Consider the following 22,777-nt stretch of genomic DNA (forward strand, 5'->3'; position numbering starts at 1 on the left):
CTGTATTCAAACTTCACAGTTCTTTCTCTGGATGAAGACAGCATTCTCCATCTTGAGTCCCCTGGAGTTGTCCTTGCACCTTAGGTTGCTGAGAAGAGCGCAGTATGTCAGGGTTGGTCCTCACGGGATCCATATATCTGTGGCTGTGCACAACGTTCTCCTGGCTCTGCTCCGCTCACTCAGCATTATGTCGTGTAGGTTTTTCCAGGTTGTTACGAAGTCTGCACCATCCCCATTTCTTATGGCACAATAGTATTCCATGACCTTCATATACCACAGCTTGTTCAGCCATTCCCCAATTGATGGGCATCCCTTTGATTTCCAATTCTTGGCTACCACAAAAAAGAGCTGCTATAAATATCCTTGTACATATGGGTCCTTTTCCTGTCACTACTTCTTTAATACAGCATCTCATAGCACCTCAGTCCCAGGATAAACCAATTACCTGGGACCACAATCTCAAATCTACCTATCTTACCCTAAGCTCTCCATTGAGCTCCAATCTCACATTTCCAACTGCTTATCAGATATTCCAACTCAATGTACAATAGACATCTTAAATTCACCATTTTCAAAATTCAACTCATTATCTTTCCTCTAAACCCTCCCCACTTCCAAACTTCTCTGTTATTGTTGAGGAAACCACCATCCTCCCAATCCTTGAGTCCTTACTATTCCTCATGCCCCACATCTAATCTATTTCCAAGGCCTACCAATTTCACCTCTCCAACAGTTCTAAAATATGCCTCCTCTGATACTGCTTCCATCCTGGTACAGGTGGTTATCATCACCTCACTCCTGGACTATTTTAACCCACAGGTTGATCTGCCTGCCACAAGTTTCTCTCCACTCCTGTCCACCCTCCATTCACTTTCAAAAGTGATTTTCCTAAAGTATAAGTCTGACCATGTCACCTCTCCGTTCAATAAACCCCAATGACTCCCTCAAATAATATTAATAAATGACTGTTTTGACATTGTGCAGAAGCAGCCTGTGACTCAAGGTAAAGTCATTCTATCCAAACGCATTAATGGATTTTGGATATGACAGAGTAATGTAATTTTAGATCTGTAATGTACCTCAGCAACCATTGAGTTCAACTCATTCCTGAAAAGGAATCTCCACTAAAACCTGACTGAAAGGTGATCATCTGGGCTCTGCTTGAAGAGTTCTAATGATGAAGAATCCCATTATAGCCTGAAAGAGGGCCCATTCCATTTTAATTGAGTACTACTCGTTCACACGCTTTTCATGATAGCAAGTTTAAATTTGCCTATTTATGACTGCTACCCAATGCTCCTGGTTACATCTTCCGGGGCTGATGATGATGATGATGATGATGTGATGATGATGATGATGTGATGACGATGATGTGGTGATGATGATGTGATGAAGATGTGATGATGATGATGTGATGATGATGATGTGATGATGATGATGTGATGATGATGGTGATGGTGATGATGGTGATGGTGATGATGATGATGTGATGATGATGATGTGATGATGATGATGTGATGATGATGATGTGATGATGATGGTGATGGTGATGATGATGATGTGATGATGATGATGTGATGATGATGTGATGGTGATGTGATGGTGATGTGATGGTGATGTGATGGTGATGTGATGGTGATGTGATGGTGATGGCGATGGTGATGATGGTGATGATGTGATGATGGTGATGATGATGTGATGGTGATGATGATGTGATGGTGATGATGATGTGATGGTGATGATGATGTGATGATGTGATGATGTGATGATGTGATGATGTGATGATGTGATGATGTGATGACGATGATGATGTGATGATGATGATGATGATGATAGCTATTATTTACATAGTGCATTAAAGTTTACAAAGCATGTTAAAAATGTCTCATTTGATCCTTTCAACAACCCATGAAGATAGGTGCTATTATTATTACATTTTACAGATTAGGAAACATAGATAGACAAAGATTAAGGAATTTGTTAAGAATCATATGTGTCTGAGGCTAGATTTGAACTCAGGACTTCTTAACTCCAAGCGTAGTGACACCACATAATTGCCCTTAAAATACTTGAAGACAGTTATCATGTTCTCCCCGATTCATCTCTTCTTCAGGCTAAACATCCTTAATTTCTTCAAACTGATCTTCAGATGTCAGGATCTCCACAATCTTCACTGTCTTGGTTGCCCTTTTATGGACTCACTCTCACCTACCAGACTTTCTTCTGAACTGTGGTGCCTAGAAGTGATCACAATCCTACAGATGTGGTTTAACAAAGACAAACCAAGATGGTCCTGTAGCATTTATGACAATTCTACTTATGTGACATTAAAAAAATTCAAACATAGGTAAAGTGGATTCAACAGCAGGAAAATGAATAGCACAAAACCGAAACACTAAGTTGAGCCCAGTGCCTGGCGCATAGTAGGCATTCACAAATGTTTATCATATTGTATCTTAAGAAAGTCTTAATTCTCTTCCTTCCTTCAGTTCAGGCAATATTGTGTGTAGATTTTCATCAAATTCTAATATAGTATGATGACGATGATGACTGAATGAGTATCATGAGTTAAAAAAACGAAACCTTAGAATTTATTATGAAAGTCTCACATCTCATAATGTTGTTTGATCCATTATCTCTTACTTGAAGATTCTTTTTTTCTATAAAGTAGGCAACAGTCTCATCTAGAGTGTAAGGTGATATCAACTTACTGAATTGCCTTAGAATTTATGCTTGGAGTTGGGGCAGAGCGGGGTATGGTTCCCACACTGGAGTAGAAAGTAGGCAATTACACGGGGACTTAAAGAGGCAACTTTTTGGAAGAGGAAGAAATTCAAGTTAACAAGACTCACATGTAAATTCAGCCAAACCAGAAATTCCTAACCGTCTGTCATCAGGGCAAATGTCCTTGAACTTCCACTTTCTCTCCCTCATTCCACGCTCTCGCTCAGGCTGTATGGTAACCTTCATTACTTTATTTTTCCCTCGAGGCTTTTCTTCATAGGATTGTAAATTCAGGCCTAGAAGGAACTTAAGAGAGGTCATTAGTCTAACCCGCTTATTTGACAGGTGAAGAAACTGACTTCACCCGGATGAAACGTGTGCCTGAATTGGGGAAGGGGAAGCATTGAGCTTATAAAGTCTAATCGCATAAAGATGCCAGAGTCTCCTTGACCCCTCAGGCACACCCTACTAAAGAACTTCTCCCTTACGTTTGTTATAAATGTGATGCTGGGTTACCCTTCTCATCTGAGTTACGTCTAGAATTTACCGAGTTTAAAATCACAACCTCATTAAAATCACACTTTTCTTTACTAAATTTCTTTAATACATTTAACACATTGTAGCGGTCACTCATTTATCATCCGCCAGATAAATTCCTTCCATATACCTAGCCTAAGAATACAGACCAGAAACAAAGGACCATTTTGGAGAGGAAGAATGAGACTAAAGGATAAATACAAAATACAGATGCAATAAAAATGCATGAAGTCACTGGATGAGATGCAAAATTTAGACCAAAAAAAAGCTTATTGCCCTGAAGGAATTTACAGTCCAGTAGGGAGACATGACATCAATACAAACAGTGATAATATACAGTAATAAGTGTAAAACACATGCCATGCCATGTAAGGAATGATGGGAAAGGTGGACCTTCCACTAATGGAAATAAAATATTTCATAGCTCAGAGGTGATCAACATTAAAGTAGCCAATATAATTTCTACAACCACACAGAATGACTGGTGGATAAGAAGGTGTAAGTGTTACTAGAATGATTTGGGCCATAACTCTTTTTTGCTTAATAAAAGCCATTTTATTTCGGCCCTTAGGGAATTCCCTCTCTCCAGACCTTCTCATTTTCACACACACACACACACACACACACACACACAAACAACCTGTCACCAGAAAGTACTTCCTGTCTTATGCTTTCTGTCTCTGTCTCTGTCTTCCTATCTCTCTTTCTCTTTCTCTATTTCTCTGTCTCTCTCTGTCTCTGTGTATATGTCTCTGTCTCTCTCTCTCTCTCTGTCTCTCTCTCTCTCTCTCTCTCTCTCTCTTTCTCTGTCTCTCTCTCTCTCCCCCATCCCCCATCACTTTCCTCTTCTTCACCTCTTAGCCCTTTTGCCTTCTTTCTCTGTATTACAGGAGTCGTAAAGTATAAATGATCTCAAATGTGGACAGGTCCTGCTAGATATAAGATGCGTGGTACAATGGATGGGCCCCGGACCTGGAGCCAGGAAAACCTGGATTCAAATCCATTAGATACTTATTAGTTGTGTGGTCTCTTGGCAAGTGACTTAACCTCTGCTTGCTCAGTTTCCTTATCTATAAAGTGGGAATAATAATACCTCCCTCCTAGGGTCATTATAAGGATATAAGGAGATTAATATTTGTTAAGTGTTTTATAACCTTTAAAATACTACGTAAATGCTCTATTTTGTCATTATCCATCTTAATCCTCTCTATATGAATACTCAGGAATATATATGTATATGGATTTTTGCTTAAGATCCTCTTTTCATTGTAGAAGTGTAATTTTAATAGATTTGCATGTTCATTGATGACTTTATAGGTCTAATAGTACATGGGCTGCACAGTTTAACTCATTCTAGGCTTGCAAGTTAGTTATTGATTTTATCATTTTCCCTTATAGTCTATGTGCTGTTTATTTCATTGAATCTCTTACCTCCTTAAGGAAAATTGTGCATTGATTTCATGGGTATAATTTTTCATATATTGCATTCTGATGCCTATAAGTTCCAAAGACCCCAGCCCCCCAATATATTTGGGGTATATCAGGCTCACTAATAGACTAAAGGTATTCTTCTTTTCACTGGTCAGTAATCACATCCATGCTGCTCATTCCCACCGTCCAACACTCACAGGGACAGAGCAAGAATAATTTGGGAGGGAAGTAGTTTAAGGTAGTTATTTCTAATATCTTCCTAACTCCAGTGAAATATTAACCTAAGATAACCAGGTGCCACATAATGAGACTTTAAATTAACAGAAAGACATAAGCTACATTGAAGGCAATGGCAATGCCACTTCATTTGAAACCGGCTATAAAGAATGCTTTGTGCCTTCATTATGTCTTTTTCAGACCACAGGCATTCCAAGTCAGGGTGGGGGGCCAGGATATTGAAAGACTAAGAAGGGTTTTGAAAGCATCGTTTGGCCCTTTTTGTATGACACAACAAATAATAAAGAACAGAAGACTTGAGACACATGGAGAAGGATTTCCATTTCCCTGAAAAATCACTGTGGTCAGAAAATTAAGAATAGAAACAGCATTGAAGGAAAAAATGTGAGTGAAATTCTAGTCACATGAGAAACTGGATTACATGTCAGAAACAAAAACAAAACAAAGACTGGTATTCCTCAACTGCTTGCCTTCAGTTCTCCTCTTCTTCCTCTCTACTTCAACCCTAGGAGAAGGGAGGCTCCCCTGAGCTAATTGCATGAGCTACAGATATCTCTTCAGGGCTGTTAGGTTTTTTTTCTGCAATCTCTGATCTCATTACCCACACTCCAACTGTTTGACATTTTTCCTCCAGGGCTCCAGGTATTTGGCAGCTACCTAACTGCTGATAGACAAGGGTCTGCAGGTTTTGGTTATGGCTGGGGCCAAAAAGGAACAAAGAGAATAGGCTAGCTCAGTCTGTAGGGGCCTAAAGTTGTAGAAACACTCAGACCCCCACCATCTCTCAGCTACTCCATATTAGGTTGGACCAGAAGAGCCACAACTGATTAAAATCAAAAGTCAGCTTTAGTTGGTTGCACATAAGGGAGGAAGGGGAAGAGACACATGATGACAATATTAACATAACAAAGATAAGAGTTGAAGTTAGTAAATTTTATATTCTAATCCTACCATTCATGACATTCATGACATTAACATTTGGCCCTCCTGTTCTCATTATTCCTGGAATTTGAAGAAGAAATCAAAATTTTATTTCTCACCTCCTATTAACTTAAAAAGCAGAATTATACTGTATGGAATATGGGCTTCATTTTCAGCAAATACAGCAAGTACAAAGTATGAAATATGACACGTTTTTCTTCCTCAACCCAAATCCATCCTTTATACGTCCTTGTCACCTAGCCCTAATTTCTAAAACTTTGGTTGGGGGGAGGAATTTAATAGTGTATCAAAACCTGTTAGTAATTACTTATACTTCAGTGTATAAGCCAGTTACACTCTTCTCTCTTCTAGATGCATTTGTATTTTAAGATATCTCCCTCCTGGTGGAGGTGTCTGGTTTGAGATTTTCTATTGGGATTTTCTGGAAGACCATGTATAAAGGTATTTTAGTATATGAGCACTGCACCAACCATGAGGATAGTGAAGTATTTCTTGACTAATAATTAGAACACATTATCTGACAAAGGTTTTTCTCATAGATATCCCTTGTTCCTACAAAAAGCCTCTTGAAGTCCCTTGCACTTTGACATGAAAATAAAATATACAACCTCTGGGTGCAAAACAACTCACAATAATGTATGAAGACGCACTGAATTTCTTCCTGAAGTGAGAATAAGTTAATTGCCTTGATATAACTGGTTACATTTTGTATTAGGCCACCATTTGTGTTTTGAAGTTTGTTTTTCAAACTTATTTTTAAATATCAAGTTAAGCAAATGTGTAACTATATTGCAAATACTAAAGCAAAAAGATCTTCCCCTTATGTAGAACACCTTCTCCAAAAATCAGTTTCACAGATGAATGGTATGAGCAAACCAATATGGTCACTTGATTTCCACAGCCAATAACTGTGAAAATTCTAATCACAACTTCTATATTGACCCTTGACAGAAATGCTAACTCAGCATCGCTCATGAATAAGATCCACTGATAGTGGCATCTAGCCACTGTAACTTTCTGCCTTCCCATCTAAAACTAAAATCCTCATGGAACACAGCCCTTTTAAGGTGTGCCAAGGTTCATATTACTTTCTCCCTACCTTTTGCAGATCACTACTAAAGACAACCTATGACTCTTTTTTAATATATCAGTTTGTCATGATCACTGCCCCAACCTAGGTTAGTATTACCTATACAATACCCAGAGAGATCAGATATGGGTACCATATGCTACCCAGAGTGAATGATTATAATTTCTGGACATTTCTAGTGACAACTGAAACCTCATGGTAGGTAAAAGATATATTGGCTGACTACATGAAAAAGACAACCTCATCATATGAAAGACTAAAATGATATTCATAAAATTGAACTTTGATGTAACTAAATACCTGCCATAATCTGGAAGGAAGGTTGAGGTAAACATTGTCCTAGAGACAATAAACCCAGACAGAGAGGTAAATGAGCAGGCAACAAAAGAAAGTTATTGGGAGTAGAATCATAAATAACCATAGGAGCCAAACTGACAATAATCATTGCTGGTAGCTATGTTCACTGGGACATATCTCACTTACAGCAAAATTCTCCAATTCAGGACTCAGATATGACTCTAAGCACTTTGAATGCTCCGAGACTGTCTGATAAAGCCCAAATAAAAACTTTTAAAATTGTATTTATGATTATTAGTATCAATGTCACCCTCACAGCCCTAAACAATATTTTTTAGGACTTTGACCAAACCAGTACTTTCCAAATGGACACCACCAAGGACATCCAAGTAAAAGAATATTTCATTGTTTTAGAAGAGCAACTAGAAGCCAAATGGGAGGAAATTATAAGTACCATGACCGCTGGATATCTCCACTTTGTGCCTTACATGGTAGACCTGATTTGTTCCCTAATGAGAATCTCACCATATAATAGACAGACAATACTTGGTAAAAATAGAAACTGCTGCTAGTATATATGTATGAGACACATAGGCCACAGAAATATACCACAATGGCACCAGATTTGCCAATAACATCTTAGTTTTCATAAAACACACACTTTTTGACAAGTCAGATTAGATGAAATGGTAAGAGGACATATTTATCTCACAGGACAAAAGATCACGTAAAGACAAAAATGATCCCCTGGTAGCAGAGAGCTTCTCTACTAGGACAACACTGCTTGGGAACTGAACTGTCCTAATCTGTTGCCTTCCACAGACAATCAACATTTTATACTGTATCAAAATGATGAGCTTCTCATACTCCAATAGGACTGCACATGCATGAAAAAATTATCAACGTAATGGCAGGGAATATCACCCATTACACCCCAGACTTGATGGTAGATAGAGATGTGTAAATTCATCCCTTCTTAAATACTCCAATTGAAGTAGAAGGTATACAACTTTTGGATATGACTGAGACACAATTAAACAGCACCAAGATAAAACAGTAATTGCTTAAGTATCACCAAGAGCTAGAACAGGTAATCAAAGATTTTAGTTGAGTCTTTCTTGAAGAAAGACAGATCATAAAGGACATAACACAGAAAATCACAGGACATCAGCAAGAATGGGAAGAGATTAAGTAGCCGTATAACATCTTCTCTTATATGGGCCCCTATCTTGGCCTATAAAGGACTTGCCATGAAAGATCCTGAAACAGTTGGAATGACCCATTATCATACTCTAAAAAGAACATTTTTTAAAAATGTGTTGATGGGAAGTGTGATACTGAAGCTTGATATTGACACATTTGCTCTCATCTTAAGTGATGCAAACATTGCATGTTTGAAATTGTCATCTGGATTGCATTAGTGATAATTATAACATGGGCATATTGCTATCCAAAGGCAGAAATGCTGCTTTTATAATGACATTTCCCAAAGGGGCTTTGTTTGAGCTGGTTTGGGCTCAGGCTGTATTGGAAATCTGTTGCAACTGTCTTTGAAGCCGAAAATATATTTCTGTTGTCTCTTGACCTTGACAATTTCCTTTTGAAAAAAAAAATCAAAGAGAAAAGAGACAGGGCAAAGGAGGGGGGATGGTTGAAAACAATTGCACATCCTCTTATTACAGAGGGCTTGCCCTACATACGCCACAAAATATTTATCTGTCCATGTAAGCTCCCATTTTCTCCCACTGCAGCAGCCAACTGAGGCTGGCAGAATTTTGATCAGAAGATTTATTTGGCTCATATTCCCTCATTAATGGAAAGAAAGTCCGCTGGTAGTCAGAATTCTCTGGCTGATTGCCCTGCTGGTTTCTGTTGTGAAAGGCCAACTCTCTCTTCACCTTCTCCCTTCTTGCCAATCACTCTAAACCCTGTCAGCACTCACAGAGTTTTCTGCACAGAGTCCATCGTCAGAAGAAAACACTTTGGCTCTTTCCCTCAGAGGACTCTGCCAATAAACATTCACTAACCATCCTGCCAAAAGCATTTTTCCTGTTCTCCTATACCAATCTATCTTCAAGGTGAAACTGGGGCATGTCTAATTGGATTAATTTGCAAATAGCAAAGACTGGACGGGGGAGAAAGCCTTCAACTATTTCATGGAGAAATGACTACGATAATTACCTTTGGTTAGACCAAGTCAATGAGTTGTTTATTGAGTGCCTACTATGTGCAAAGAACTGTAGTAGGCACTGAGGCACCACTAGTATAATGATAAGCACCTACCGTAAATTTTCACTCAAATATAGATTGGGCCCATAAGTATTCTCTTTTGCAACAATGATGGTGGCAACAGGATATTGCAGCAGCACTGGCCAAAAGACCTCCACTGCAAAGCTACCATGCCAAAGTGTTAGCTGAGCCATAGGAGATGGCAGCATGGTGTGTAGCCAATCTGGCTCTTCTGGCAAACACTGCCCCAGCTCGTGAGGGAAAACTCAGACCTTGATCACTCATACCTGCAGATTAGAGTACATGCTGATGCTAAATAGTTCCAATAGGTTTTAAGTATATTAGTCATCTAAATGGACAAACATTATTCTCAGCGTCCCAGATGCCTATGGCAGCATGTACTATTCTATACTCCTCCTCTTTCCTACATGTAATTAAGGGGGAGTCTTGATTCCAGAAATTAATTCTACTGTCTCATGGCCATGAAATCCTACATGAAATCCACAAACTTATTAATGATTTTCAGATTGATGTCCCACCAAGTCAGCATGTCAAAAGTATTTAATATACTTCTCTAAAACACTGCTAACCAGTTACTCTCTGCAACTCCAATGTCTTGAGAGTTTTTTTATTTATTCTGGGTATATTTTGTTTTTTGTTTCTGTTGATATCTTCATTATTCCTGTCATTCATACTCAAAACCTTAGAGTCATCTGTGATGCTTATCATTTTCTTTCTCCTCCGCACCCTCATATTCAGTCAAATTTTCTTTTAAAAATATCTCATTGTCACTGTGATAGTAATCCCACATCTACAACTTAATTCTAGGCCTCAGATTATTTCTAGACCCTCTTAATAGATTTGCCTAAATCCAGGTTCTCTCTACATCCAATCATTCTGCATAACTCTGGAAAAAAATCTTCCATAAATAATCACTCCATCATATTTTTTTTAATTTAATATCCTATATTCTATCACATCAAATCTAAATGCTTTCAAGGCTTGCCATTATCTGGGTTCACCTTATCTTTTCAAACCTTGTTCTCCAATATTCACCCAACATATAATCTCTAGTCTAATTGAAAGGTTTTTTCTTTTTCTTAATAAGTCAATTTATATGTTTTTAGCCTTCAACATTCACTTTCATAAGTTTTACATTTTCTCTCCCTCCATCTCCTTCCCCTCCCCAAGACAACAAGCAATCCAATATAGGCTCTACGTATACATGCCTATTAAACATATTTTCACATTAGTCATGTTATATAGAAGAACTAGAACAAGTGGGAGTAATCATGAGAAAGAAAAACATAAAACAAAACAAATCAAAAAAAAGACAATAGTCTGCTTTGATCTGCATTCAGACTTTATATTTCTTTTTCTGGATGTGGATGGCATTTTCCATCATGAGTCTTTTGGAATTGTTTTTGGTCCTTGCATTGCTGGAAAGAGCTAAGTCTATCAAAGGCAGTCATCATACACCATGGCTGTTACTGTGTACAATGTTCTCCTGGTTCTGCTCCCCTCACGCAGCATCAGTTCATATATGTCTTTCCAGGTTTTTCTGAAGTCAACTGTTCATCATTTCTTATAGCGCAATAGTTTTCCATTACATTCATACTCCACAGCTTGCTCAGTCATTCTCCAATTGATGGGCATCCCCTCAGTTTCCAGTTCTTGGCCACCACAAAGAGAGCTGCTATAAATATTTTTGTACATATGGGTCCCTTTCCCACTTGTGTGATCTCTTTGAGATACAGCCCTAGAAGTGGTATTGCTGAGCCAAAGGGTAGGCATATTTTTATAGCCCTCTGGACATAGTTCCCAATTGCTCTCCAGAATGATTAGCTCAGTTCATAACTCCACCAACAATGCATTAGTGTTCCAATTTTCCCACATCTTCTCCAACCCTTATTGTTTTCCTGTTTTGTCATGTTAGCCAGTCTGATAGGTGTAATGTGGTACCTTAGAGTCATTTTGATTTGCATTTCTCTAGCCAATAATAATTTAGAGCATTTTTTCATATGACCATAGATAGCTTTAATTTCTTCCTCTAAAAACTGCCTGTTCATATCCTTTGACCATTTATCAACTGGGGAATGACTTGTATTCTTGTAAATTTGACTCAGTTCTCTATATACTTTAGAAATGAGGCCTTTATCAGAGATACTAGTTGTAAAAATTCTTTCCCAGTTTTCTGCTTCCCTGCTAATCTTCATTGCATTGCCTTTGTGCAAAAACTTTTTAATTTAATGTAATAAAAATTATCTATTTGCATTTCATGTTTTCTCTCTCTTATTTGGTTATAAATTCCTCCATTATCCGTAAGTCTGACAGATAAACTATTCCTTGCTCCCCTAATTTGTTTATAGTATCAGCCTTTGTATCTAAATCTTGTACCCATTTGGACTATTTTTGGTATACAGTGTCAGATGTTGGTCTGTGTGCATTTTCTGCCATACTATTTTCCAGTTTTCCCAGCAGTTTTTGTCAAATAGTGGGTACATTCTTGTCCCAGAAGCTGGGGTCTTTGGGTTTATCAAACAGTAGATTACTATAATCATTGACTACTGTGTCTTGTGTACCTAACCTATTCCACTGATCTACCTCTCTATTTCTTAGCCAGTACCAAGTACTTTTGATGATTGCTGCTTTATAATACAATTTAAGATCTGGTATGGGTAGGCCACTGGAAGATTTTTTTTTCACCGCTCTACGACTAAATCATATGAGTTCTTGATTTCCCAATTTCAATCACTTGTTTAACCAATCTGAAATGCTCTTTCCCTCTCCACTCAAATTATTCAAATTTCATGTATCTTTTAAGACCTGGTTCACATCTCACCTCTATAGTCACTTCCCTGATTATTCCATCCTTCACTGATCCCCCTCTTTTCTGAACACCTATACAAGAAGTTCCGTGTCACTGTGCTCAGCACTTACCTATGTACTGGCCAGTATTGTCTTAGCTGTTCTACATATATTAGTCTTGTCTCCCCAAATAGCTCCTTAAAATCAGGAGTATCTCTTATCCTCCCTTATCCTCTAATATAGTGTTTAACAAAATAGGCACTGCCACTTAATGAGAATGGAAGGTAGGTTTGTGAGTGACTGATCAGTGGGCACTGAGAAAGGATCTTATATTGCTAATAGCAGTATGTCATGGAAATAACACTGAAGTTGGAATCCAAGACTGGGTTCACATCCTAACTTTGCACTTTTTTCCAGGTTCCTTGGAGCAATTATTTCCCATTTTTCAAAGGGACCTTGGAAGTCAATCTAGTTCAGTCCCTTAAATTTTGAAATGGGAATCTTCTCTGCAAAATCCCCTATAAAGTTATCTATACTCTGGGTGGGGGAAACACCTCCAGAAACAAGAAACTCACTATTTCCTGAACAGCCTACCTAATTTTGGGGCAGCTTTAATGAAATTTGCTTCTCTATAATTTCTACCCATTGGTACTCATTATCTTCATTGAGGTGAAATTTTTAAAGACATGTCTACCACTTCTCATAACTTTTTGATATGTTCAGAATTTAAGGGTTTTTCCCCAGTTCTGGCTGCATGCTATTAAAAAATGAAGTTTATTTTTAACCATCCTTTTAAGAATACTACAATAATTTCCAAAAGGAAATGATACTGTAGTTTTTGCAGTACTATTGCTGGAATTATATGTGTATATTGTATGTGTTCCACTATCTTTCCACCTGTCCTGCTGCCCCCTTTTACTTGGAGCAAGTGAACACAGGTCCTCAAGAGCCAGACTCCCACACCTTGGGAGATCAAATCCACTCAGTTTTGAGACTCTGCCCTGGAGCTAAGCTAGCCTGATTGATATGTGACTGAGTGAAAAATTTACCTGACCAACTATATCTAGTCCCTTTAAACCATCCAACAAGAAATGAGGGCCTACCCAGCTCTAGCATCTCACCATCTGTCCTATATATAATCTCTTCTCCTCCATTTCCTCCATCTCTTATTTTCTGAAACATTGTTAAAAGAGTTTGACAATCAATTACCCATGGCTCCACTCATAGCCTTTGCGATTCCACAGATAAAAACTCCATTCCTTGGCTATCCCCCCCCACTATTTGTATAGTTTCTTTTTATTAGAATATAATTTTATTGAGGAAATGGCCTATCTTACTTTCTGTGTATCTTTAGCACCTACCATAGTGCCTAGAATATATTAGACATAGTTTTTCCTCCATTCATTCATTTACCCATCCCCCAAGTCTCTTCATTAGTAAATATTCCTGGTTCTGTCAGCCTATCTTCATATACCAGGAACAGAAAGGAAAAGCATGTATTAAACAATTACTTTCTGCCAAGCACTATACCAAACCCTGGGGATAGAAATTTTAAAATGAGACCATTTTTTCCTGTCAAGGAGCTCTCATTCTCATCAAGGGACATAACACAAATGGGAGAGGTCAACTTCATGACAGATTGGAAGAGACAGGAACAAGCATTTATTTGTGCTTACTGTGTGCTAGCTACCATACTAAGCACTTTATAAACGTTCTCATTTTATCCTCGCAACGACCCTGTTAGGGAGATGCTATAATTATCCTCATTTTGGAGTTAAGGAAACTGAAGGGCCGAGTAGTCCATGTTGGGGGGAAAGGGCAGGAGGGGGAATCGGTGGGGAGGTGCAGTGGCAGTTTGAATAACAAGGTCCAGGAATTTGTAAGGTATAAAGGCAGGGCAGATGATAATGCCCAGGGATACAGAGGGCAAAACAGAAGGGCCTATAGGAAAGCCTAGGCAACCTTGCAGAAAAATGGTTGGCTAGATGGTTCAGACCAATAACTGCTAAGAAGGGGGCAGTAAGCTTGAAAATTAAAATGGGGTGGAGTTCTGAGTTACCTCAGAGTGGGGAGGTAGATCATAGGTCAGCATCTAGCTGGAAGGGTCTATCAAGTGCCTAGTGGAAACTGAGCAATAGAGGTTGAGTGGTGGAAGAAAAGGGATCCCTCCTTCTTACTTCATCTTGTCCTCCTTTGGCTACCCATTATCATGTGCATCATGGACATATAGCAGTTTTTGTTGTTGCTTTTGTTGTTTGTCCTTCATTTTCAGAGGGCCAATAACATCATGTGTGATGTCTTGATTCATAAGAAATTGGATTTAAGTGAGGCAGAGTTGCACAAATTTGTCATCTTCACTTTCTCTTCCAGAGTCATCGAAGTCCAGTGGCAGGTCAAAAGTCAAAACTACTGGTGATGGCCCAGGACACAGTGGCATCTTCAATGCCTGATCAAGTTCTAAGCACTCTACAGCACCTGCTTCAGTGGCCTTCATGGCCATTAGAACAAAGTGTTCTTTGTACACCATTTTTGTTCCATCCACCTGCTGAGGGAAGTCTTCACATACTTAGAATAGACATCTCACTAAGTTACCAAGGGATTTGAGTCCCACTGGTTGGTTACTTTCAACTTGGTTTCACTCATTTGCCAAGATGGTATACCAAGGTGAGGCCACTGCTCATGCTATAGCTTCTTGGAGCCACAGGTGAGAGTTTGGTGAAAGATGGACACCAAAGGTGAATGAGCAGCCCTGAAAAAGGCTTAGCAAGCCCTCATGCCAGAGGTAATAATCTTTCCTGAACACCCCATACACACCCCAATACATCCCATACAGCAAAAAGCAATAGTTCTCCCAGTGACTGTTCCTATCTAGGCCCTTACTTGTTGTGTATCTCACCATTCTGATTACCCTTTTCTGAATAGCATCATTTCAGTTTTTCAATGATTTCTGGAAATGTAGCACCTCGAACTGAATATAATATGGCAGATGTGCTCTGACCAGCTAAAAGTACAAAAGGGTTTTCAATCCCTTCTAGTTCTTAATCATTGGTCATAACCACCTCATTCTGGGTACCAAATTTATCTTAATGAACAACATGGATAAGGGCCACACAGGATGACAAGGCATGGAAGTGTAGTGATTTGCACCATTGAAGGGAGTGTCCATGTCAGTGAAATGAGAGATACATCAAAGTATTAATGATTGCATATTGAGCTTTTAGCTGATGAAAACCCTGTTGCAACCCATGGGACAAGACTTTCATAAAAAGCATCTGTGACTAGACTGTGACATCATCATTTAACTCTTGGAATATAATACAAAACTATCCATATAGCAGTCCATTATATTTGATGATTGGATTGTATGGTGACTAGTAGCCCTCAAAGTAACAAAATAGGGCTCCATTGATCATACTTTAGAATTTTATCCACAATCTGCACCCTATCACAATTATTGTGAAGCCTTTACAGACCATTGTAATGCCTTTTATGAAACTGTGTTGTTTTTCAGTTGTTTTCGGTTATGTCCAACTCTTCCTGACCCCATTTGGTATTTTCTTGGCAAAGATACTCGAGTGGTTTGCCATTTCCTTCTCCAGCTCATTTTACAGATGAGGAAACTGAAGCAAACAGGGTTAAGTGACTTGCCTAGGGTCACACAGCTACTAAGTGTCTGACACTGTATTTGAACTGAAGATGAGTCTTCCTAACTCCAGGCCTGATAGTCTATCCACTGTACCACCCATCTGCCCACTGATGAAGTTACTATGGGTTAAATTCAATAATTAGAAGTGCTGGCAACAGTCTTGAGGGAAAACAAATTTAAAGTCACAGATAAGTTATGGAAGAGCTTTTCAGCCAAGGGACTTTATACTGTACTGTCCAGGGGAAGGCATCATTATTCAGTCTCTCTTGTGGAGTATCTCTCTCTGATATTTTAACCAAGAGAATAAAAAATACTATCTGGAATATGTCTCACTAAATAGTCTTGCCATTAGGACCTTGACTGGCTATGCCTTTGACCCAAGAATAAATCAAGCAGCCTCTGCTCATTCCTCCTCAACTGGATTTCATAAAAATCAATATGAATATAATAGATAAATAATACCAATATAAAACCAATCCTTTCTAAAATATTTACTGTCCTTGGGCAATGATACTCTGGCCTCTAATCCAAAAACCTGGGTTTCTGTGGTAACAACTGCAAGGTGCCAAAGAGTGACAAGCATATTCTAACAGGCAAGGCCTTAGAGAAAGAGGAATTAGCATTTCCCATTACTGCTGATAGCTGATATTGAGGAGACGTAGAGATAGCCCTGAAAAGAGGCATTTCATTTTACTGGTATGGGGAGCCTCTTTTCTTCCTTTGACCTTTGGAACATCCTATCCTAGGATAGCAGGCCAAAGATGGCTCCATGTGGATTTTTATTTACTCTTGTGCTTTCTTTATTTTCACAATGTTGTCCTCACTTCTCCTTTCCTTCTATGCCTTTCTGAGCTCACAGCATAAAGGCAAAGACACTGAACATAGAAACAAAACCAAGAATTGGAAGAAAGTTCAAGGCATCACTCAGTACATCTCCCTGCCCAGAGGCAAAACCAGATTTAAACCATGCCAGGTCATGTGGAATGTGTTCAATTTTTAAAATTCTTCTAGAGAAGGGTGGGTGTTTTGTTGATTGGTTGGTTTGTTTTTCTTTGTAATCATATCCCTTAATAACTCATACGTACCTGTAGATCTGGTAATCTATAAACCACTTTCCCCACCAGGACCCCATGAGATATTTAGTGTATTATAATCGTCATCTTGCAAATAAGAAAATTGAAGTTTAAACTTGTCAATGCCAATGGATTGACTTGACCCCAGTTATTCTGTTTCTAGATGCCATATTTTTCCTCTTCCCATCTATATTGTGCGGCAAAATAATTATTTTTATTTCTACTAAATCTTGTGGGACCAGAGTGTAAGCTCCTTGAGGGTAGGTACTATTTCATTGTTAATTTTGCACTCCCTGCACCTCTAAGGCACTAAGACAGAGTGGATAAAGAACTGGCCTCAAAGCCAAGAAGATCTGAGCTGAAATCTCACCTCTAACATATGTTGGTATCGTGACCCAAGTAAGTTACTTGACTTCATAGTGCATTAAGCAAGGCTCAAACTTGTCTTGCTCTTAGTAGCTATTCAATAAATTCTTATTGAATTGTGAAGTATAATGATAGCTGACATATCAAGAATCTTTAAAGTACATTGTATACATTGTCTAATTTTATCCTGACTACAGCTCCGGGAGATAAGTGCTCTAGGCTTTATCAGCATTTTACAGATAAGGAAACTGAAGAAGAAAGAGATTAAATGAGAAGCAAGAGAGGCTAAGTTCATACTCTCTTAGCTTGCAAGGTTTAGAGGAAGCACTCAAGCTCAGAGCTCTCTGAATTCCAGGTCCTTTCTCCGATATCATCATGGCGATTGTACTTTTTATGAAGTTCCAGCTTCACATTCAGCGGAGAAGAAGAACTCCCTGTTTTGGAAGAAAGATCTTAGGCACAAATATTGCCTAAGTAGCCCCTGAAATATGAGGGATAGGGTAGGCCTTGAAAAGATAGTGAGGTGTGTATGTGTGTGTATATGTATATATTTATATGTATATGTATATACACGTATGTGTGTATGTATACATATGTATATCACAATACAAAGTACAAAATAGGGTAACTTTCCTCAAGAAAGCTAAATGCCAGTGCAGACAAGAGCTCCAAGACTCCTTTTATGCAAAATATTGAAACATTCTTGAAATACAGCCTCTTTAGATTTGCACAAAGGAAAAAGCTGGAGGAATGGGTGGAGAAGCTATTCTCTATGAACTTAACTTAATGGAGGACGTAGCTAGAACTCATGGGTATTTCATCATCTTTTTTTACCACAAAGCATCAGACTCATTCCCGGATGTGAAACTCATTGCTTTTCAATTTTGGATTCAGCCTTATTTACTGTATTTCTGATAGGGCTCAGGATGCTAAATCCACTTTTATTTAAAAAAGGAAATGAATTTTAAATAAAACTGGGAGTCATATTCTCCTGCTTAGACTATTTCTTAGAAGATTAGGTATGATAAGAAAATAGCCTTGGAATCCCTTCCTTTCCCAAGACAAGAAAGAATTTTGGCAGCATATCCTTGCCATAGATCTTTTGTTTAATTCATCTTTTTAAAAAAAAATGAATGAATCATAGATGAAATGGACTTGAGACTCAGAGAAAATAAAGAGGACATTTAGATGGGTTATCATTGATTTAGTGAAATTGAGGTTGTATTAGGAGGGCAGAGTTTATAATCTCAAAGAGGATCATAAACATGTCTGAAAGGTTCGGAACTGCCGGATATAAGAAACTCTCAAAGTAGAAGGCAGAAGAATCAAAACATATATTTAGGCTCCACAGTAACCAACCCATGAACCAGCAACCCCATTTTGATATATTGATCAAAAGCTTCCAGGCCCAATAAGTACGCCTGGAAAGAGTAACCAGGAGGCTACAGAGAAGCATGATTGCATAAAGCAAAATCATGCTTCCCCCTCTATGGTAAAAAGATTACCCACTGGCCTGAAGTCCTTGTTCAGCTTCCTCCCGTAGGTCAGGTCTGCCACTGGCAGCTCCTGCTTCAGCTTCGGCTGCGGCTGCGGCTGCGGCTGCCTCTGGCTCCAACGGGAGCTGCTTTTAACCATCCGGCTTCTGCGGGGTGTAAGGTACGCCGGGGAAAGCACAGGTTCTTTCAATCTGCTTAAGCAAGGTGAAGGGGTTGACCGGGAAAGCACAGGTTCTTTCCATCAGCTTAAGCAAGGGAAGCAAGGTGAAGGGGCCGACAAGCTTACTCCAGTTCAACATACAAACAGCATTCAGTTCAGGGGAAAAAGCCAAACTAGTCAAGGGCACTTGTTGACTAAGTGCTAAGGAGCCCATTTTTGGTTGCCAACACAGAGGTACATAGTGCCTTGTACACAATAAGTAAATCAATGATGACTCTTGGAATCAGGAAGTTGTTTTTTGTTGTTCAGTCATTTCAGTCCTGTCCAACTCTTCATGACACCATTTGGGGTTTTCTCAGCCAAGATACCAGAGTGGTTTGCCATTTCCTTCTCCAGCTCATATTACAGATGAGGAAAATAAGGCAAAAAGGATGAAGTGACTTGCCCAGGGTCACATAGGTATTAAAAGTCTGAGGCAGGATTTACACTCAGGAAGAGGAGTCACAGCACCAAGGCTAAGTGGAACAATAGTTTTCCTGGCCTTTAAAGGAAGTCCCTGATTTTCAGATTTTAATTTTCTTGTTATTAACACTGAAAAGCCAAGTGATTTTTCCTAAGGTCTCACAATCATCGTGGCTAAGGGAGTAAAGATCATATGTGTCAGAAGCAGTACCTGAACCCAGGCATCCTAGTTCCTAGATCAGATCTCTATCCATTATACCTAGATGCTTTAACCAATCTCTGGTTAAATAAGGTTTCTTATTAGTTAAGTTCAGTTAATTAGGTTTTTATTGCCTATTTCCCTTGTCAAATGTGCCAGGGCTACTATTATTTAATGTCAGGCTTTTTCTGTCAGCATACCTTAATCAGATATCACTTATAGGGTCATATCTACTTCCAATCTAATTGAATAGAAAAAAATAAGTAAATTTCAAGGCTTTATACCCATTGGCACTAACTAAAGTTAGCCCTGTGGGTATGATTCATCACCATGAGACAAAAAACTAGGAACCTCTTGGTTTTCAGGAAGTGGTCCACATATCCCCATGTCCAAAGTTGAAGCATCTTTGTTCTACTCAGGATAAAACTAAACCAAGTCCAATGATAATTAATATTAATAATAATAATGGTGCTTTTTTTTTCTTTGAGGGATTGGCTTAAAGTCCAGAATCAGCCACTCAAGGGGATGCAGTTATCTGTTTCTGCCAGAACAATTTAGCCCCTGACATTTGAATAACCTGATGTCAAGAAGTTAGGATGCTTCCCAGGAAATAGAAAATGAGCTAACTCAAGGGGGTAGTTTATTCTAAATGAAAATGAATCAACTTTCTTCTAAAAATGATTAAGTCATCTCATACTATCAATTAGTGTCCAGGGAACTGACTCCCATGGAAGGGAAAACCTCTAAGCTGAATGAAAGACAAGCCAAATATGATACAAGTCCTATAGGTCCAATTGCCAAATATTAGCATAGCATAAGACACAGTCATTACCACATTAATTCAGCTCAGACTCTCTAATTGCCAGATTCTGTGGGGAAAGGAAATACTCTTTTGCTTTCTGCACTTCTGACAATTATGTTAAGTGATTCCCAAAGCAAGCACTAAATGTGTATCTATATAACCAGGGGGAGGAGCATTGTAAAAACTATTTGTGCTGAGTATTATGCAGGCAGGGTAGAAAGTTGTCTATGTGGTATGATTAGAAAGGGATGGGACAGATCTCTCAGGCTCCAATACGTTGTGCCCTCAGCCATCAGCCATACTGCCTAAAATTTCACTATTAGATATTTTCTACGGTTTAATGCATTCCCTTTTAAAGTATTTAACTACAGATTAATGCTAGTAGCCACCAGTCAGATCCTGTTTGCCATAAGAATCAGGTACTGGGCAGTGCCATGTTCTCCCAGGTAGTTGTGTACTCTTACCACCACCACCCCAAAAAAGAAAGCACACTTATAGGAGGCTACTAAGCTCTCAATGTCTCTCTATGCCTTAACCCCATGAGTATCTACGTGCAGCTGATGACTACATTAGTTGAAGATATGTGGTCATTGTGCATTTATCCAATCAAAATTGCTCTTTAGCTCCTGTTGTACCCAGAAAACTCCTTCCTCTCTGTGTCTCCTATATTTAACTGAGTAGGGAATAATGGCATGTAAACAAGGAATAATGGAGTAGAACAGGGACGTTTAACCTGAGGTGCAGAGAGATTTCATAGCTATCATGAATTTGAATGAGAAAAAATTACATCTTTATTTTTGCTAACCTCTAAGTGAAATTTAGCATTTCCTTCAATTACAAACCTTTTTTTTTAAATGACATTATTCTGAGAAAGGGTTCATAGGTTTCAGCAGATTGCCAAACGGGTCCATGAAACACACAAAAAAAGGTTACAAACCCCTGGAAGACAGATCAAAAAGCTTGCTTCTTTGTTATATAGTTTTTGCTCATATGCATATAATCATCAAAGGGAATACATCTGTTTATAATTGAACAGTGACCACAGAGCTAGTCCTGAAGCTTCTCTCAGACTCCTTATAGAGGACAATTTATACTATAAAAAGAACATTATAAAAGAAAACCAACCTAAGAGTTTTAGTAAACACACAAAGTTCCGCTGTTTATTCCCACCCTGTCCACTCCCTGCCCTTAGAAACAAATTACAATCAAACCATAAAATACTATTCCCAAAAACTGGTCCATTCACAGCCTCTGAGAGAGTAATAGTTAAGTTAGTAAGAGACTCAAGAAATTGGGGGGTGACGGCTGTAACTTGTGATGTGGGGATTTAAGAAACTTCCTGTTGGCTGCTCGCTCCCTTCAGAACCACCCTCTAGAGACTCTCTTGCCTTTCTAATTGCCTCATGAACTAAGACCAGGATTTCATGTGTTCTGATCACCACCTTGGCTCCTATAATCTCTATCTTCCTTTGTGTTCAGGTTCCTGTGCTAAGCAAAAGCAATATCCGTTCCTTCTATCTCTTTAGCCCTCCTCTGAGCCCTGCCACTAGATGTGGCAGAAAGAAGGTATTACAAATGCAAATAACCCTTAAAATGCCTCAAAGATTAACCTGTGTCATTCATACTGGAGAGAAAGTACTTTGTAGGCCTGAAGCATCTCAGTTTAACTGGGTCCTTTTCCCTGTGAGAGGGGAGTCAAACTAGTAGGGTGGTTCATAAATCCAAAGGTGTACTCACTAAGCACCAAAAGAAGTATGCCAACCTCTGTGTTCACCTTGATCCCATCCCCTCTGGAAGCTAATTTTTTCAATTATCCTCTTTCTCATTAATTTCTAGTATGTCCTTTTTGTCCTGTGTTCTTTTTTGCTATCTGTGAATGTACCCATCTCCTCCATCCTTAAAGAATCTTCACTTCACTCTTCCATTTAAGCCATCATCCTATTTCTTCCCTGACTTTCATAATCAAGTTCCTTAAAATGAAGCCAGTTATATTTCTTCACTCCACTTCCCCTCTTCCTGGTCACTTATTAGCCCCTTATAACCAGCCTACTCAACTGACATTGTTAGCTCCAGTGAAGTCTTAATTTCTAAATCTAATGGTTTATTCCCAATAACATTTGACACATCTTACCCTCCCCACTCCTCCTGACTACTCTCTCTTCCTCGGGTTTTTTGTGACTCTGCTATGGTTCTGACCACTATTCAGTTCCTTTATTGGATCATTATCCTGCTCATAGGTATCCCCCAAAGTTTTGTCCTGAGCCCTCTTCTTTTTTTC

The sequence above is a fragment of the Trichosurus vulpecula genome, chromosome 3, assembly GCF_011100635.1.
Source record: "Trichosurus vulpecula isolate mTriVul1 chromosome 3, mTriVul1.pri, whole genome shotgun sequence".
NCBI classification, from domain to species: Eukaryota; Metazoa; Chordata; class Mammalia; order Diprotodontia; family Phalangeridae; genus Trichosurus; species Trichosurus vulpecula.